Source organism: Rhinopithecus bieti, unplaced genomic scaffold, assembly GCF_001698545.2.
Source record: "Rhinopithecus bieti isolate Rb0 unplaced genomic scaffold, ASM169854v2 scaffold_58852, whole genome shotgun sequence".
Taxonomy (NCBI): Eukaryota; Metazoa; Chordata; class Mammalia; order Primates; family Cercopithecidae; genus Rhinopithecus; species Rhinopithecus bieti.
The window spans coordinates 603,571-618,508 of record NW_016822715.1 but is presented as its reverse complement, the minus strand read 5'-3'; the positions used below and the strand labels follow the sequence as shown (position 1 = coordinate 618,508).

Sequence of the window (14,938 nt, the reverse complement as noted above, 5' to 3'; positions counted from 1 at the left end):
CATTGATTGTAACTCTTTCTTTAAAGACTTTTAAGGCAGAATCCTAATTCATCTCTTCTATGAAACTTTCATGATTCAAAGGGAAGTCCCTGCATGGGCACTGCCAGCTTCTGCCTCTATGCTTTTTCCTGAACTTTCTCCACCTCTGGAACGTACTTCGGGTAAGACACCTGTGCCTGATCCTTGTGATCTCTTCTTGGATCTGTTATTCCTCTGCTTGTTCACCTCAGGGGATCCCCTCTCTCAGAGACATTTTTTCTGTCAAAGAATTACTAAGCATTCACAAACTAGTGGGGAGATAGCTTTTCTTTAAGAAATCTCTTGGCAGGCAGACCCCCCAAATCATACCCAGGATATCCCTATGTCAAAACTCACCAGGAACAAAAGGGTTCCTTTTCCTTATTTATAAGTCAATGTTAGAGCCAACTCTATTTTAGAGGTGTAAAACTGAGATCTAAGGAGGTTAAGTAGAGCTTTGCCTGAAATTTCACAACTAGTTTGTGAAGAACCAAGCTTAGGATCCAGGAGTCCTGACATTCCACTAACACTCTTTCCATTCTGTCATAGAGTCTTAAGAGCACAAGGCCACATGAGCCAATACCAGTACGCATTCTCAACTCATGGAAGACACAGACACTTAAGTGAGTATGTGTATATACATGTGCTGTGTGTGATTATTTTTTCCTGCCAGGCTTGTCATTTCCCTTTACCACCCAACAATTATTATTTCTTAGAACATGTAATATTGTTTTAGGTCTCCACAATATTTCCACTACGGCATGGCATTTGCTGGGTGTATTAGTCTGTTCTCACATTGCTATAAAGAACTACCTCAGACTGGGTAATTTACAAAGAAAAGAGGTTTAATTCACTCCTGATTCTGCAGCCTGCACGGAAGCATGGCTGGGGAGGCCTCAGGAAACTGACCATCATCAATGGAAGATGAAGAAGAAGGAGGCGCATCTTACATGGCCAGAGAAGGAGGAAGAGAAAGAAGGGGGAAGTGCTACACCCTTCTAAACAACTAGATCACCCGAGAACTCACTGTCATGAGAATAGCAAGGGGAAAATTTGTCCCCAGGATCCAATCACCTCCCACCAGGCCCCTCCTCCAACACTGGGAATTGCAATCTGCCATGCGATTTGGATGGGGACACAGAGCTAAACCATATCAGTAGGTGACTAGTTAGTCATTTTTTTCTTTTACACAGAAGCTAGTGTGGACATAAATTATCATAGCATCAAAGATACCTAGAGATAAACCAATTAAAAATATGCACAGGATATCAAAGTCAGGTCTAAATATTATTGAAAGAAATTGAAGAAGACCTAAATAAATTAAAAAATACATCACTTTTTTGAACTGGAAGGATCTCATCTCTGTAAATAAGTCAAACCTCTCCAAATTGATCTACAGAATCAATATAATGCCAGTCTAAATCCCAGGAAGGTGTTTTGAGGAAATTGGCAGGCTAATTCGAAAACTAATATAGGTATGTCAAGTCTTAACAGTAACAGAGACAATCTTGAAGAAAAATGAAGTGGGAGGATATCATGACTCACTTTTAAAAGTGCACCAAGTAAAACAGAGTGGCATTTGTCATGGGATAGAAAAATGGACCAATAAAAAGAATTGAAAATCTGGAAACAGATCCATGCATATATGTATACTTGATTTGATTTACGACATAGGGAATCATGGGGAAAGGATAATCCCTTAATAAATGACACTGGTTCAATTACATATTCATATGGAAAAAATCTTGATCCCTACCGCACACTATACACAAATATCAATTCCAAATGTGAAAAGCAAAACAATAAATCTTCTAGAGGGTTTGGCAAACTTTTTCTGTAAAGAGTCAGAGAATAAACATTCTGGGCTTTGTGTGCCATAAGGTCTGTTGTAGCACAAAAGTAGTCATGGGTGATGTGTAAATGAATGAGCATGACTGTATCCCAATAAAACTTTATTTACAAAAACAGTTGGCAGAATGGATTTGGATCACAGTCCATAGTTTGCCAACCCCTGTTCTAGAAGTTAACATGGGAGAATATCTTTATGATCTTGGAAGAAGATTTTTAAATAGTCACAAAATATCCTAATCACAAAGGCAAAGATACATTGCGGTCCTTTAATTTTAAGACGTTCTGTTCACCCCAAAATACCACTAAAGTACTGAAGAGGCAATCGATATAGTGGGAGAAATTATTTGCAACACATATAATGCATGTCTAGAATATATAAAAACTACAAATCAATAAGGAAGACAAATAACCCAATGCCATGTTCAGACACTTCACTAAAGGTAGCCAATTGCCAATTAACATTTTCAAAGGTACTCAACTTTATCAGTCTTCAGGAAAATAAAAATTAAAACCACAATGACATGCCACTACACACCTACTGGAACGATTATAATTTAGAAGACTGACAATACCAAATGTTAGCAAGGATTTTGAACATACACACTGTTGATGGAAGCGTAAACTGGCACATTTCCACTTTGGAAAACTCTTTGGCAAGTTTCCTCTAATGCTGAGTACTATATGCATACTTTCTGACTCAGCAATTCCACTTGCAGATATGTACTCCCACAGAAATATACACAAAAGACATGTATAAGAATGTTCGTGGCAGCATTATTCATAATAACCTCAAATTTTAAACAACCTAAATAACCATGAAATGGACAGTTAAATGGGTAAATAACTCAAAGTATATTTATAGAATGGAAAACTATTCAGCAATAAAAATACATGAACTCCTTTTACATGCAAATCTACTGAAACTTTCAAATGTAACAGTAAGTGAAAGTAGCCAGAACTGAAAGAATACAGAATGTATGATTCTAATTATATGTGACTCAAATACAAATATAAGTAAAACTAACCCATGGCATTATAAGTCAGAACAGTGGTAACCTTTGGAGAGAAGGAAGAGCATGATAAATTGGAATATTCACTGGGTTTCTTGGGAGTTGATAATGCTCTATTTTTTAACCTGAGTGGCACTTTCACAGGTACATTCATTTTATGATAGCTCATTGGACTATATACTTATGATCTATATAATTCTCTGTATATATGCAATACTTCATTTAAAGGTTTTAGAAATCTATTGGAGAAAAAGAAAAAAAAAAAAAAACACTGCCTCCTGTTCCAACTACATGTTTCAATCGCCAGAGCAGGTCAGACACAATAGCTGTACAGATGCTTAGGTAGCACTGAAACACTACTAGACAAAGAAACATGGCTTACAAGTGTTCACACGGTCTCCTTACACTGGCTCAAAGACCCAGCTGGCTCTAATACATTAAACTTAAAAGGTCACCAAGCCTGGTGACCACCTCACAGAAGAGACAGATTCTAGATACACCCAGAGAAGTTCATCTCAGAACTATCAGGTCAGGAAAATGAGGTTATGAAATCAGAACTGTAAAGCAATTCTGTTCTCTAGCAACTGCCTTACGTTGGTCTCTTTCCTGCTCCTATTCTCTGTTAAGTCTTGTAAAAGTGGTTTTACTCACAGGACAAGTGGTTCTCTATACTAGGCAGCTTAGATTTAGGTTTCCCTAAAGATGGGTTGAATTGATTGCATATATTTGGAGCTCTATTGCTTTTTAATACCCAATAGCAAAGAATTCTATTCCTGAATCCTAGAACTTCAATCTTCATGAGACAGCGAAAGGGCATTTCGACCCTCTCAATCAAAGTCGAAGAATATTTATTCCATCTCCTTCATATTTCCTCTTCTCGTCCTTGAAATCTTAATTAAAACTTCCTAAATTCATTTCCTCTAAGTATACCACAGTAGCCAGAACCCTTATTGGCATTGAGAACTTTCCTTGGCACAGGTATAATTGCTCCTCTGTCAGTGTCCGGTGGAAGCTAACCTGAGTGGCGTGTTTTCGTAAGCTTTGGTGGTTGAGAGGATGCCACCAGGATGGCAAGAAGGGGATGTGTCAGACACCTCACCTTGAAAGGAGCACAGGCCTTGAAGTCAGACAGACTGAAGCTCCAACACAGTGCCCAGCACTCACTAGATGCTCGACCTTAAACAAATTATTTAATGTAGTTTAGAATCAGTTCCTATATTATAAAATAAATAAAATAGTGTTTATCTGGTAGAATGGCATAAAGTAAGAAGAGGAGGAGGAAGAGGAGGATGAGGAAGAGGAGGAAGGAGGAAGACCATAAATAGAACTGCTGTGTGCCTAGCATTGTTCTGTGTGCTATATATATGTTGACTTATTTCTGTGTAAGTGTCACAGCAATCCTAGAACATAGGCTCTGTTCATATCACCAGTTTATAAATGAGGAGCCCAGGCATAGAGAAGTGAAGGAACTTGCCCGAGGTCAGATGGCTACAAAGTGGTGGAGGGAGGACACTGATCCAAGCAGTCTGGCCGCAGGGTCCACGTTCTTATGCACAACACCCAACTGGTTTCTTGCCCCTAGAGTAGAGGCAATCAAGCATGGATTACTCACTTCAAGTAATGCTTCTTTCATCCCCTTTCTCACAAAGCTCAATGGCATATCTAATATTTAGGTTTAGGAAGAGAGAAGTTAAGAAGATCCTTGTATGTTTCTCTCATTTAATAGCACCCCCTGTATCTTACTTTCACCTCCTCAGTGAACGACTTAGAGAATAGGGCTGCTTGGGTAAGTTCTTTACTCAACATGCACACGATGAGCACCTATGGCACGCCAAGCACTATCGTAGGTAATAAAGGAGCCAAGGGGCCACGCCAGTTTCTTCTCTACTCTTCCTCTCTCACTGGAATCATAAGTCCACATGAAATGCTGTGGCCTCAGGACTAAAGAAAAAAGTCTAGGCCAATGACAGGCCAATACTCATACAGCCCTAGCTTGTCCATCAGCTGCCAGAGAGGCCTGCATGAATCCAGAAATAAATCCAATCCGGAGTTATGTGGAGAGAGCCTACTCCAGCCTGGATTTGCTCCTGAAACAGCAAGTACATTGTTCCTAACTCCAGGCCACGCTTGCCAGTGGCAGCTCATGACCCTCCAGAAATTACTTTGCCTTTATAGAGCAGGCTGTAATTTTAACTCCCACTCCCCCGCCACCAACTTTATTTTTTCATCAAAAATTAATTTAAACACCAATGAAAGCTCAGAATCCATTCACTCTGATTGGCAAGAAAGGAAAGAGAAAAGAAAAGCAAAAACACATTTTGTTGTTTGCCATACCTGAACTGGCAGAGTCTTCAAGAGTTGTACTGAGGTTGGAATTTAACACTCCCTCCTCCAACACAAACACTCCTGCGGTGGGGGGAGGCAGGGGAATGTGCTCACTAGGCCGCCCTCAGATCTGTGCGTTGACGGTGAAAACAAGGCCCTAAAACGCATGTCCAGGAAAACTTGAATAAGTCGTGACCTACACAAGGTAAACCTTGCTACTGACTGCTTCTCCTTTCCTCTCCCCGCTTCCATCTTTTTCCTTCCCACAGAGCTTCTCCTTTCCTTCGCAAAGCTTGGGAAGCACCCTCTGTAGAAACTAAACTGTACATGAAAATCCAGGTCCCAGTCCACCATTCCAAAGCCATCAGTACCTTCAACAGGGGAAGCTAAGACTAAGAAATGGGACTTGGAGAGCTTTCCTGAGACCTCCTTTCCAGTCGTATCTGCCTTCCTACAAGCCCTTGTTTGAGAAGTGTGTATTGAGATGGAATAACCTGTAGGACTTCTGGGTATTTCTCTCTAGGCTTCTGGCCCAAGCTTGTATCTTTGGAATGTTCCCAGAGTTGGCCCAAGAGCCATGGTGATCATAGCAAGTCCAGGCTCTAGTGATGTGGGCACTGTGGAAAGTTTCCTGAGGAGTGTGTCATGTTGAATCAAATGTGAATGCTTCCCCTAAACTAGATGTTCTTGAAGTTTATGTAAATAGAAGGCAGGAGAAGCTCGAGTAACTGCAGTTCTCCCCATTTGAATCATTGGTTTTACTCTTTGCACTGTGTCCAATGCAGCCCACTCTGCAGAGCAATAGGAGCCAATCCCAAGGCTCCAAGGGTCAAGCGGAAGGAGAGAGCTGACAGCTCCCAGTAAAGGAAAAAGCAGGGTTACTGTCCAGCTTTCTGGAGTTGCAGGATTAGTTTTCTGCTGGACTCCCCAAGTGGCAATCTACAGGCCTCTTTCCAGAATTACCAGACTCTGAGGAGACAATAAGAAAGAAATTAAAACAGTTTTTGAAAAGTTTTCCAAAGTTGGTGAATGCTATATAAAGCCCCAGTTGACTTTGGTATTTGCTCGGCTACAGGGAGAGGGGAACACGATATGATTTGTGGGTGTGTTGGTTGCAAGTTTTGGCCAAGGCCTAGGTTGTTCCGAATTAAGACTGAGGAAGCAGAATTTTCCTTAGGGCCTTGGTACTGACTTTGAGCTGGAATCTTCTAGAAGACCCCATAGAGTGGAAAAACGCTTGCCTATTATGCTTGTGTAACAGGATTATAGATTATTTCACTCTGAGAATCTTTATGAAATGACCTAGGAAGCCTGAACCTCAAAATGTTGAGAAATCTTCGAAGCTGAGGGGATGCTGGGTTGATTCTGGGTGTTGGAACTAATATTTCCACTTGGGTCTTGTGTTGTCTGAGGTTGGACTCCCCAGAAGCAGACCCTGAGTGATTCATTTAAGGAATATCGCCAGGAAAAACTGGTGAGAAGTGGGCCCCAGAAGTAAAGGAGGATGCCGGGACAAGATGCAACACTGAGCAAAGCCTCAGGAAAGGAAATGCTGAGATGTGACTTATCGTCTCTCCAGATCTTCCTGTGTACTGTCACTGCTGTCCTGGCCAGGGACCAAGGAAGCTGGAGTATTTACACCTCCTCTCACCTGTCATTCACCAGTTAAAGACTGTCATTTCTAGAAGGAAGTCAATCTTCATTATTGCACTATCAAAATAGTTTCTGGACCGACGGCAGCTCTCTGATAAAGAGATACAGCTGCTGCTTGAGCACAGCTGGACCTGGGTACATGAAAATAATAAAGGGCTTGTAAGGGGAATGGTCCAAACACTAAGTGAGTCAGCTATATATTGTCTGGACTTGCTATGGACTGAACTGTGTCCCCACTAAATTCGTACGTTCAAGTCTTAACCCCTCAATGTGACTCTATTTGGAGATAGGCCTTTAGGAGGTAATTAAGGTTAAGTGGGATCACAAGGGTGGACCCCTAATCCAATTGGACTGGTGGCCTCGTAAAGACAGGAGGAGACACCAGGGATGTCTCCCCCTGTCTCTTTTCATGCACACTCAGAGGAAAGGCCATGTGAAGACACAGCCAGAAGCCAGCTGTCTGCAAATCAGGAAGAGAGCCCTCACCAGGAATGAAATTGCCACCTTGATCTCGGACTTCTCGCCTCCAAGAGTGTGAGAGAATAAAATTCTGTTGTTTAAGACACACTGTGTGTGGTATTTTGCTATGGCAGCTCTGGCAAGTCATTGCTTTGGGTCAGTCATATACAGAGTGGGTACATTTATCTGTAAGAGAAACTCCACTGATGCAATCCATGGTACACAAGTACCAAAGGCTGTGAGCGGTCACCATTGATTTGTCAATGCTGTGGGCCCTGCCATTGGTCCCAGAGTTAGTGTCAGCCAGTGGTCCTTTGGGGTCTTCCCCTCACCTCATCTTAAAGTTTTTGGTTCACATTCCCTCTGCTTTGCTTGACTGCATGGAGGTGGGGCAGATGCTGCATTTGCAGGAGAGCACCAGTGCGCTTTTCTGTTTTCTCCCCTACTTCCCAGTCATTCCATCTGAAAAGAATGCATAAAACCAGATTCTGAAGAACCAGCATGTCTTTTTAAACTTCTTGGCCACCTGTCAGTGGGTGGAGATCCCACAACAAAGCAGGAACTATCTAGATTATAGATGTCCAGCCAACCTGCTCACATGGCCCCAAGGTGAGGCTTGAGCTCACAGTTGCTAGCCACTGAGCACCCAGGCCATGCTGAGCACAGCACCACAGGGCAGAGACTTCTGAAGTTACAGCCTTGCCACTTAACAGCAAGAAAGAGCTTCCTGAAGCCAAAAGCTCAACTATGTGCTGCTCAAGAATGGCATGCTGGTAGTGGCAGGCAGTCTGCAGAGGAACAGAGAAACTACATGGAGAAGCAGACCCGGGCTCAGTGTTACCTCCTTCTCCATAACTGTGGGACTGGCAAGGAGAAAGGAAAGTGGGGCAACAACCAAAAGAAAAGCCCAAATGATTGCTTTTGTCCAGGCACAAATATCGCTAGTTATGCCATGCCCCCACTGAGCCTCTAGATCCTTGTCAAATCCTCTTCCGCAGACTAAAAATAATCACTCACATATAAACAAACGTAAATATATTTTTAACATGCCTCAGAAAACCCACCTTCCTGTTGGGTTTTGGGGCTGTCTCTCCAAGTCAACTGGCATATCACAAAAGCAACTGCAACTGCTTAGAACTTTCCACCACATACAGGCAAATGTGACCCCAGGTGACATCTGACTATGAATGCCAAAGTGACTTGTGTTGTGAGATTAGAATCTCTAACTGCCTTGTGGTTTCAGAAAGCAGGAGAGGCCAGAACTTAAGAGAGGGTGAGGGCTTAAAAATTCAAGGTGAAGAGTTCCAGAAAAACCCACACATTTTGAGGGTCATTTGTGTGGCTTCCTGCGGAAGGTTTTAAAAGCTGGAGTACAGTACTGTTGAGACGTTAGCCAGTGGAAATAAAGGAAGCCTGCCACCCAGCCAAGCAGCTAGCTGGATGGCAGCCCCCAGTTGGGGAAGGTATTTCACCCTGTGAGGGCAGGCAGCGAAGGAAGAGAAACCAACCAACTGTCACCAATCTGAAAGAATTTGAGGGCCAGAAGTATAACAGCATGATTTAAAAAAAAAAAAAGTAATTTTTTAAAGGCATACACAGGACATATGATCCCTAAGTAATAGCTCGTAATTAATAAATAAACCCTGTGATCCTGCCAAAGTACTCTTTGTCTAACTCATTTGCAGACATTAGATGCCTCTTACCTCTTCTTTGCACTCATCATCATTCCACAAAAATAAGAGATTGGGGCAAATAAGGATTTGCATCAACGGGACATTTTGTGCTTTTCAAAGAGCAGTCCGTTCCACTGAGAGGTAAGAATAACATAATTAGAAGAAAATTGTGGGATGTGCCCATGGCCAGGTGTGGTGGCTCACACCTGTGACCCCAACACTTTGAAAGGCCGAGGTGGGAGGATTGCTTGAGGCCAGAAGTTCAAGACCAGCCTGGACAACATAGTGAGGCCCTGTTTCCACAAAAAAATTTTAAAAATTAGCCATGCATGGTGACACATGCCTGTAGTCCTAGTTACTCAAGGGACTGAGATGGGAAGATCACTTGAGCCCAGGAGTTCCAGGCTGTAGTTTGCTTTGGCCACACCACTGCACTCCAGCCTCGGTGTCAGAGCAAGGCTGTCTCTAAAGTTAATTAATTAGTTAAAAAAAGAATTGTGCCCAAATGGCTTAGAGCTGGTTAAGTGACAGATGTATTTTGCTGTGGACCAAAGTTAAGGTTGTTTGACTCTTAGGCACTTCTTTGGCCATGACCTCCTGCTTCTGGTTCTCCTGATAAAATGCTGGAAGCTCAGTCCAAGGTAACAAGGAAGAAGTGGGCTCAGGAGGACAGAGCTCTGGCTTCCCAGATGCACATTCATTCACAGGCTCCTACCTCTGCCATTGCAGGTTCCTTGACTTTGGCCTTCAGTCTTGACTTATTGTAATTTCTCTGCTTATGGGTAAAACGAGGAATTCCTGTCACATTGCCAACACCACCCCCTTTCTTCTCACCCCAAGGAGGGTGCAGAGAGGGGGCGAGACCAAGCCTGCCCAGAGTTGGAGTCTTGAGACGTGAGGTAACGTTGGTTCCCCATCTATGCTGAAACCTGAGGGAAATTGGCAGGGCTTATGAGGAGGGGAGGGCCAGCCTTGAGATTTTCTTTATGTTTGGCCTGGATGTAGTCCAACCTTAAACTCAAATGAAAACTTGAGAAATGTTATATTACCAAAGAGCGCATGTGTGTGTTTTGAGATGAAGGTAATGGAGTGGGTGGTGGCAGCCAGTCACAAAGCGCAGCTTCAATCCGGCTAAACAACTAAACCCTCACTGAAGAATCCAGGCCCTCTTGACCGCACCATAAGGAGGCGTCTTTACTACCCCAATTCTTGTATTTTGTGTTTGCACCCATCCAGGGAGCTCTTAGAACACCTGGGTCCCAGTCCCTCATGTGGTTACACACCTGAGCTAAGTCTCTTCACTTCTCTGATCCTCAACTTTTCCCATGCTCTAAATTAGAGGTATAAATCGAGTGTCAGGGATCTTTTCATTCAAAGAACCAAGTTCTAGTGCAATCACTGGCAAATGTAATTTCTAAATGTTAAAAGTCATCCATGCTTCCAAGATGCAATTGAAAAATGGTAAATGGGGCCGGTGCGGTGGCTCAAGCCTGTAATCCCAGCACTTTGGGAGGCCGGAGGACGGGCGGATCACGGAGCGTCAGGAGATCGAAGACCATCCTGGCTAACACGTCGAACCCCGTCTCTACTAAAAAAAATTACAAAAAACTAGCCGGCGGCGGAGGTGGCAGGCCCGGGCCCTGCTAGTCCCAGCTACTTCGGATGAGCGTCTTTGGAGGCAGGAGAATGGCGGTAAACCCGCGGAGGCGGGCAGCTTGCCCAGTGGGAGCTGGCAGATCAGGGGCCCACAGCACTCCAGCCTGGGTGGACAGAGCCCAAGGCTCGCCCTCTAAAAAAAAAAAAAAAAAAAAAAAAAAACGAAAAATGGTAAATGTTGAGAGGCTCAATGCATTTCGTTTCTTTTTCAAAGGGCCTTTCCTATTTCAGGCAACCGCGCCTGTGGTGAGTATGAGTGTATGAAAGCATATGTTTGCAAAACAGTTGAAATATTTGCGTATAATAGCATTTTCACAGCAGTTAGTATAAACAGGGAGAAACTTAGGAGTGGCTTTTCGTGGGTGTCTATGAAATGACAGATTGTGCAATTTTTAGGAAGAAAAAAGCTTGAAAGGAAAAACCCTAGAGGCAATAATATTTTGACCTTGAGAGAAAAAAATATGCTAGTTTGTGTATAGAAAATAAACTCTCCTTCAAAGTTTACGTTCAGAAAAATCTTGGTTGCTTGCTCATAAATAAATTGAGGACAGAATTGTTGATTATTGAGGTTAATGTTCTTTTACTAAAGTGGAAACATTGTATGTAATTAGATTAAGAAGAGATTTCGGTAGAAAGAGTGACGATGTGAGTAATCTTGAGTCAACAAAGGCACATTTTGATTTTATTAGCTAGCTATTAGAGCAATCTTTGGCATTTTATGTGTGATGCAGAGCATCAGGATGTAGCTGTTGAAAGTCATTTGTGTCCGCTGTCTGGACTAATTGAGCGACAATAATAAAACGCTGTTTTTAGATAAACAATGGGTGGCGGAGCTCCATCAGTCCCTGCAGGGAGCATGTTGATGCCTTTCAAAGAGCAACTGGCTGAGCTCACGTGCCACAGTCATTTCACAGAGGAAAGTCAAGTCGTTTAAATCAACTAAATTGAACGCAGTTTTGAAATGGAAATCAGTAATCCCAGTTTGGAGCTGCCTCCTTGTCAATGGAAAGCTAGAGGCTCAGATCGCCGTCTGGTTCTCTCCCAAATCTTATTCAAAGGCAGGAGGCCCCTGAGCCACGCAGATTTCAAGTTAGCAATACCAGGGAAAGGAATATCACGTGTGGTATGTTTTGTGTAGTGCGTTAGTGCCGAACAGGCTGACATGGAAATATCATCATAAACCCAAGCTGCCTGCTCTATGTCCCTCCCTTCAGTGCACACAAGATGGGCCCTAGACAGACGGACAAACAGAAGGCTTCCAGGAGGATGTAAGTGGGTAACGTGCTGCTGCCCTTGCCCAGTAGGAAGGAATTTCTCTTGGAGGCCTCCCTCCTCCTCAGAATGTGCCCTTTCTCCTTCCCCCATGCCCTTTAGAATAAAGCATGTCCAGAAGTGAACCTCAACTTTGCATCAAGATTAGGATCTCTGGTTACAGACTGAGAACAGAAGAAAGCAGGCTGGCATCCTCCGACTCACTTTATCTTAACGTAGGATCACACAACCACCAGGCTTTTGTGGCAGCCAAGGGGTGGCAGGGGGTTCTTCAACATCTCCCTCTTTTCAGCTATCAGCCTTGTGCAAACAGCCACATGACCTAGGGAAAGAGTGTGCTGGCTTGACAAACACGGCTTTGAGATAGGTTCACGGCACTCCACAAACTAATTGCATCTTCCTCACCCTGCTATAAAATGTTGTTGTTGACCAGCACAATAGCTCACTCCTGTAATCTCAGCACTTGGATGAAGCCGAGGCTGGAGGATCACTTGGGCTCAGGAGTTTGAGACCAGCTTGGAGAACATAGTGAGACTTTGTCTCTACTAAAAATAAAAATAAAAAATGAGGCTGTAGTCCCAGCTACTCAGGAGGCTGAGGTGGGAGGATCACTGGAGTCCAGGAGATTGAGGCTGCAGTAAGTGGTGACCATGCCACTGCACTTTAGCCTGGATGACAGAGTGAGATGGTTTCAAAAATACACAAATACACACACACACACACACATAGTCACCACTGAGCTTTAGGAAGCTGGGTGCAGTCCATTGACATTTTCATTCAGTAGCTCTTACCTGAATACTTGCTAGGCATAAGGTCCTGTGCTGCCTGCTGGGGATATATCATTGCAAAAGACCAACACATGGCACTTGAAGATAGATAGATGATAGATAGATAGATAGATAGATAGATAGATAGATAGATAGATAGATAGACAGACAGACAAATACAATACAATAGACTATTGGTCTGTTGATACACGTTTAGGAGGTCATGAGTGGCTTTCCCCCTCCCAGCACACCCAGCCCTAGATCAGTCAGTTGTCTTTTAGAGCTTACAAGGGAGGAAAAAAAATATTTTTTCTGCTGTTCTTCTAGATTCCTCAGCAGGGGCCTATAAATTGGGCTGACAAAAGACAGATTAGCAAGAGAAATACAAGCAGCAGTTTATTAACATGTGCACCCTGATTACACATGGAAATACCTAGAGGTGAGTAACCCAAAGGAGTGGTTAGAACTCGGGCTTATATACCACCTTAACATAAAACACAGGAAAAGGGGTTTGAGGCTTCTGGGGGAGGCAAGTTATGGGATGGTGACCAGGAAAAGTATGGTAGACAAGAGTTGTTTAGTAAGGTTTGTTATGTAGATTTAAAATAGTACCTTCTTCACTGATAAAAGTTGCTAAGAGTACTCCTTTTCCTGGTATGAGAAAGGGAGATATCTCTACAGATCTAAATTTCCTTTATTAAGGAAAACCATGTGCCTTGGTTTTAGGGTTTTCCTGAGACTGCTAGTTCTCAGTGGCCTCGAGCTCAAAACAATCCATACGCCAAAGAGGCATATTTTGGGGTGGCATATTCTGGTACCTCTCAGGCTACTCCTCACACTATTTTCACTTGACTTCCTAGTCACCTCATCTGCTCTTCACCCTGGACACTAGAGAAAATTCTCTGGCTCTGTCATAACCGAAAGCACGAAGTTCTTTCTGTGCATTCCTCTAATCTAAACCATTGTGACAGATTAAAACTAGGCTTTGTACAATCTTTAGTTGATGACTCCTCTGAGTACTGCCCCTCTGGAACATAGGCCAAGACAAGCAGCCAAAACATGTCTTCACCTTCTCTCTTAAGAGCTTCTTCCTGACTTTCTTGCATCTTGGACATATTTTAGTAATTTCTTAAAAAGTATTTGCAATGGTTAATTTTATGTGTCAACTAAACTAGGCTATTGTGCTCATTTGCTTGGTCAAGCACCAGTCTGGATGTTGCTGTGAAGGTGTTTTCTTTTAGATGTGATTAATATTTTAAATTAGTAGACTTTGAGCAAATTAATTTTTCTGCATAATTTAAATGAGCTCAGAGGACAGAGCATCAGGCCAAAGATGGTTATTCTCAAAGCTTAAAATCTAATGGAATTTATCCTGCTAGGTTTTGAACCTGCTCAGAACTTTTGAGTCCCCTTTTCCTTCTGATTTCTCCTTTTTGGAATGGGCAGCCTGTCCTATACCTGTCCTAACATTTCTATCTTGCAAGTAAACTTGTCTGGTTTCATAGGCTCACAGCTAGAGAAAAATGTTGCTCCAGAATGAATCACACTGAGTGTCGCACACACCTCATTTAGATGATATTTAAAAGAGATTTTGAACTTAGAGTTGATACTAGAATACATCAAGACTTCCAGGAGTGTTGGGTTTGGGTGAATGCATTTTGTATGTGAAAAGGATGATCCAGAGGCTGGTCTGTGACAGGCTGAATTATGTTCTCCTGACCCAAATTCATGTTTTGAAATCCTAACCCTAGTGCCTCAAAATGTGACTCTATTTGGAAACATAGTTGTTGCAAATATAATAATTAGTTAAGATGAGGTAATACTGGAGTAGGGTGAGTCCCTGATAACAATATGACTGGGTATCCTTATCAAAAGAAAAAATTTGGGCCAGGCGTGGTGGCTCATGCCTGTAATCCCAGCACTCTGGGAGGCCGAGGCAGGTGGATCACCTGAGGTCAGGGGTTCGAGACCAGCCTAGCCAACATGGTGAAACCCCATCTCTACTAAAAATATGAAAATGAGCTGAGCGTGGTGGCGTGTGCCTGCAGTTCCAGCTACTTGGGAGGCTGAGGCAGCAGAACCACTTGAACCTGGAAGGCAGAAGTTGTAGTAAGCTGACGTAGTGCCACTGCACTCCAGCATGGGCAACAATGAGTGAGACTCTGTCTCAAAGAAAGAAAGAAAGAAGGAAGGAAAGAAAGAAAGAAAGAAAGAAAGAAAGAAAGAAAGAAAGAAAGAAAGAAAGAAAGAAAGA

The 14,938-nt window shown here is 42.9% G+C and overlaps 1 long non-coding RNA gene across 1 annotated transcript in view; it reads right to left on the bottom strand.

Annotated features, from left to right (window-relative positions):
• Positions 1-3,652: 3,652 nt before the first annotated feature.
• LOC108521271 (uncharacterized) overlaps positions 3,653-14,938 on the bottom strand; it is a 17,103-nt gene continuing 5,817 nt past the window's right edge. Inside the window, exons 2-3 of the long non-coding RNA XR_001883155.1 lie at positions 5,214-5,361; positions 3,653-4,457 (exon numbers count right to left, since the gene is read on the bottom strand). This is a non-coding gene — a long non-coding RNA (uncharacterized LOC108521271). The remainder of the gene's footprint in view (positions 4,458-5,213; positions 5,362-14,938) is intronic.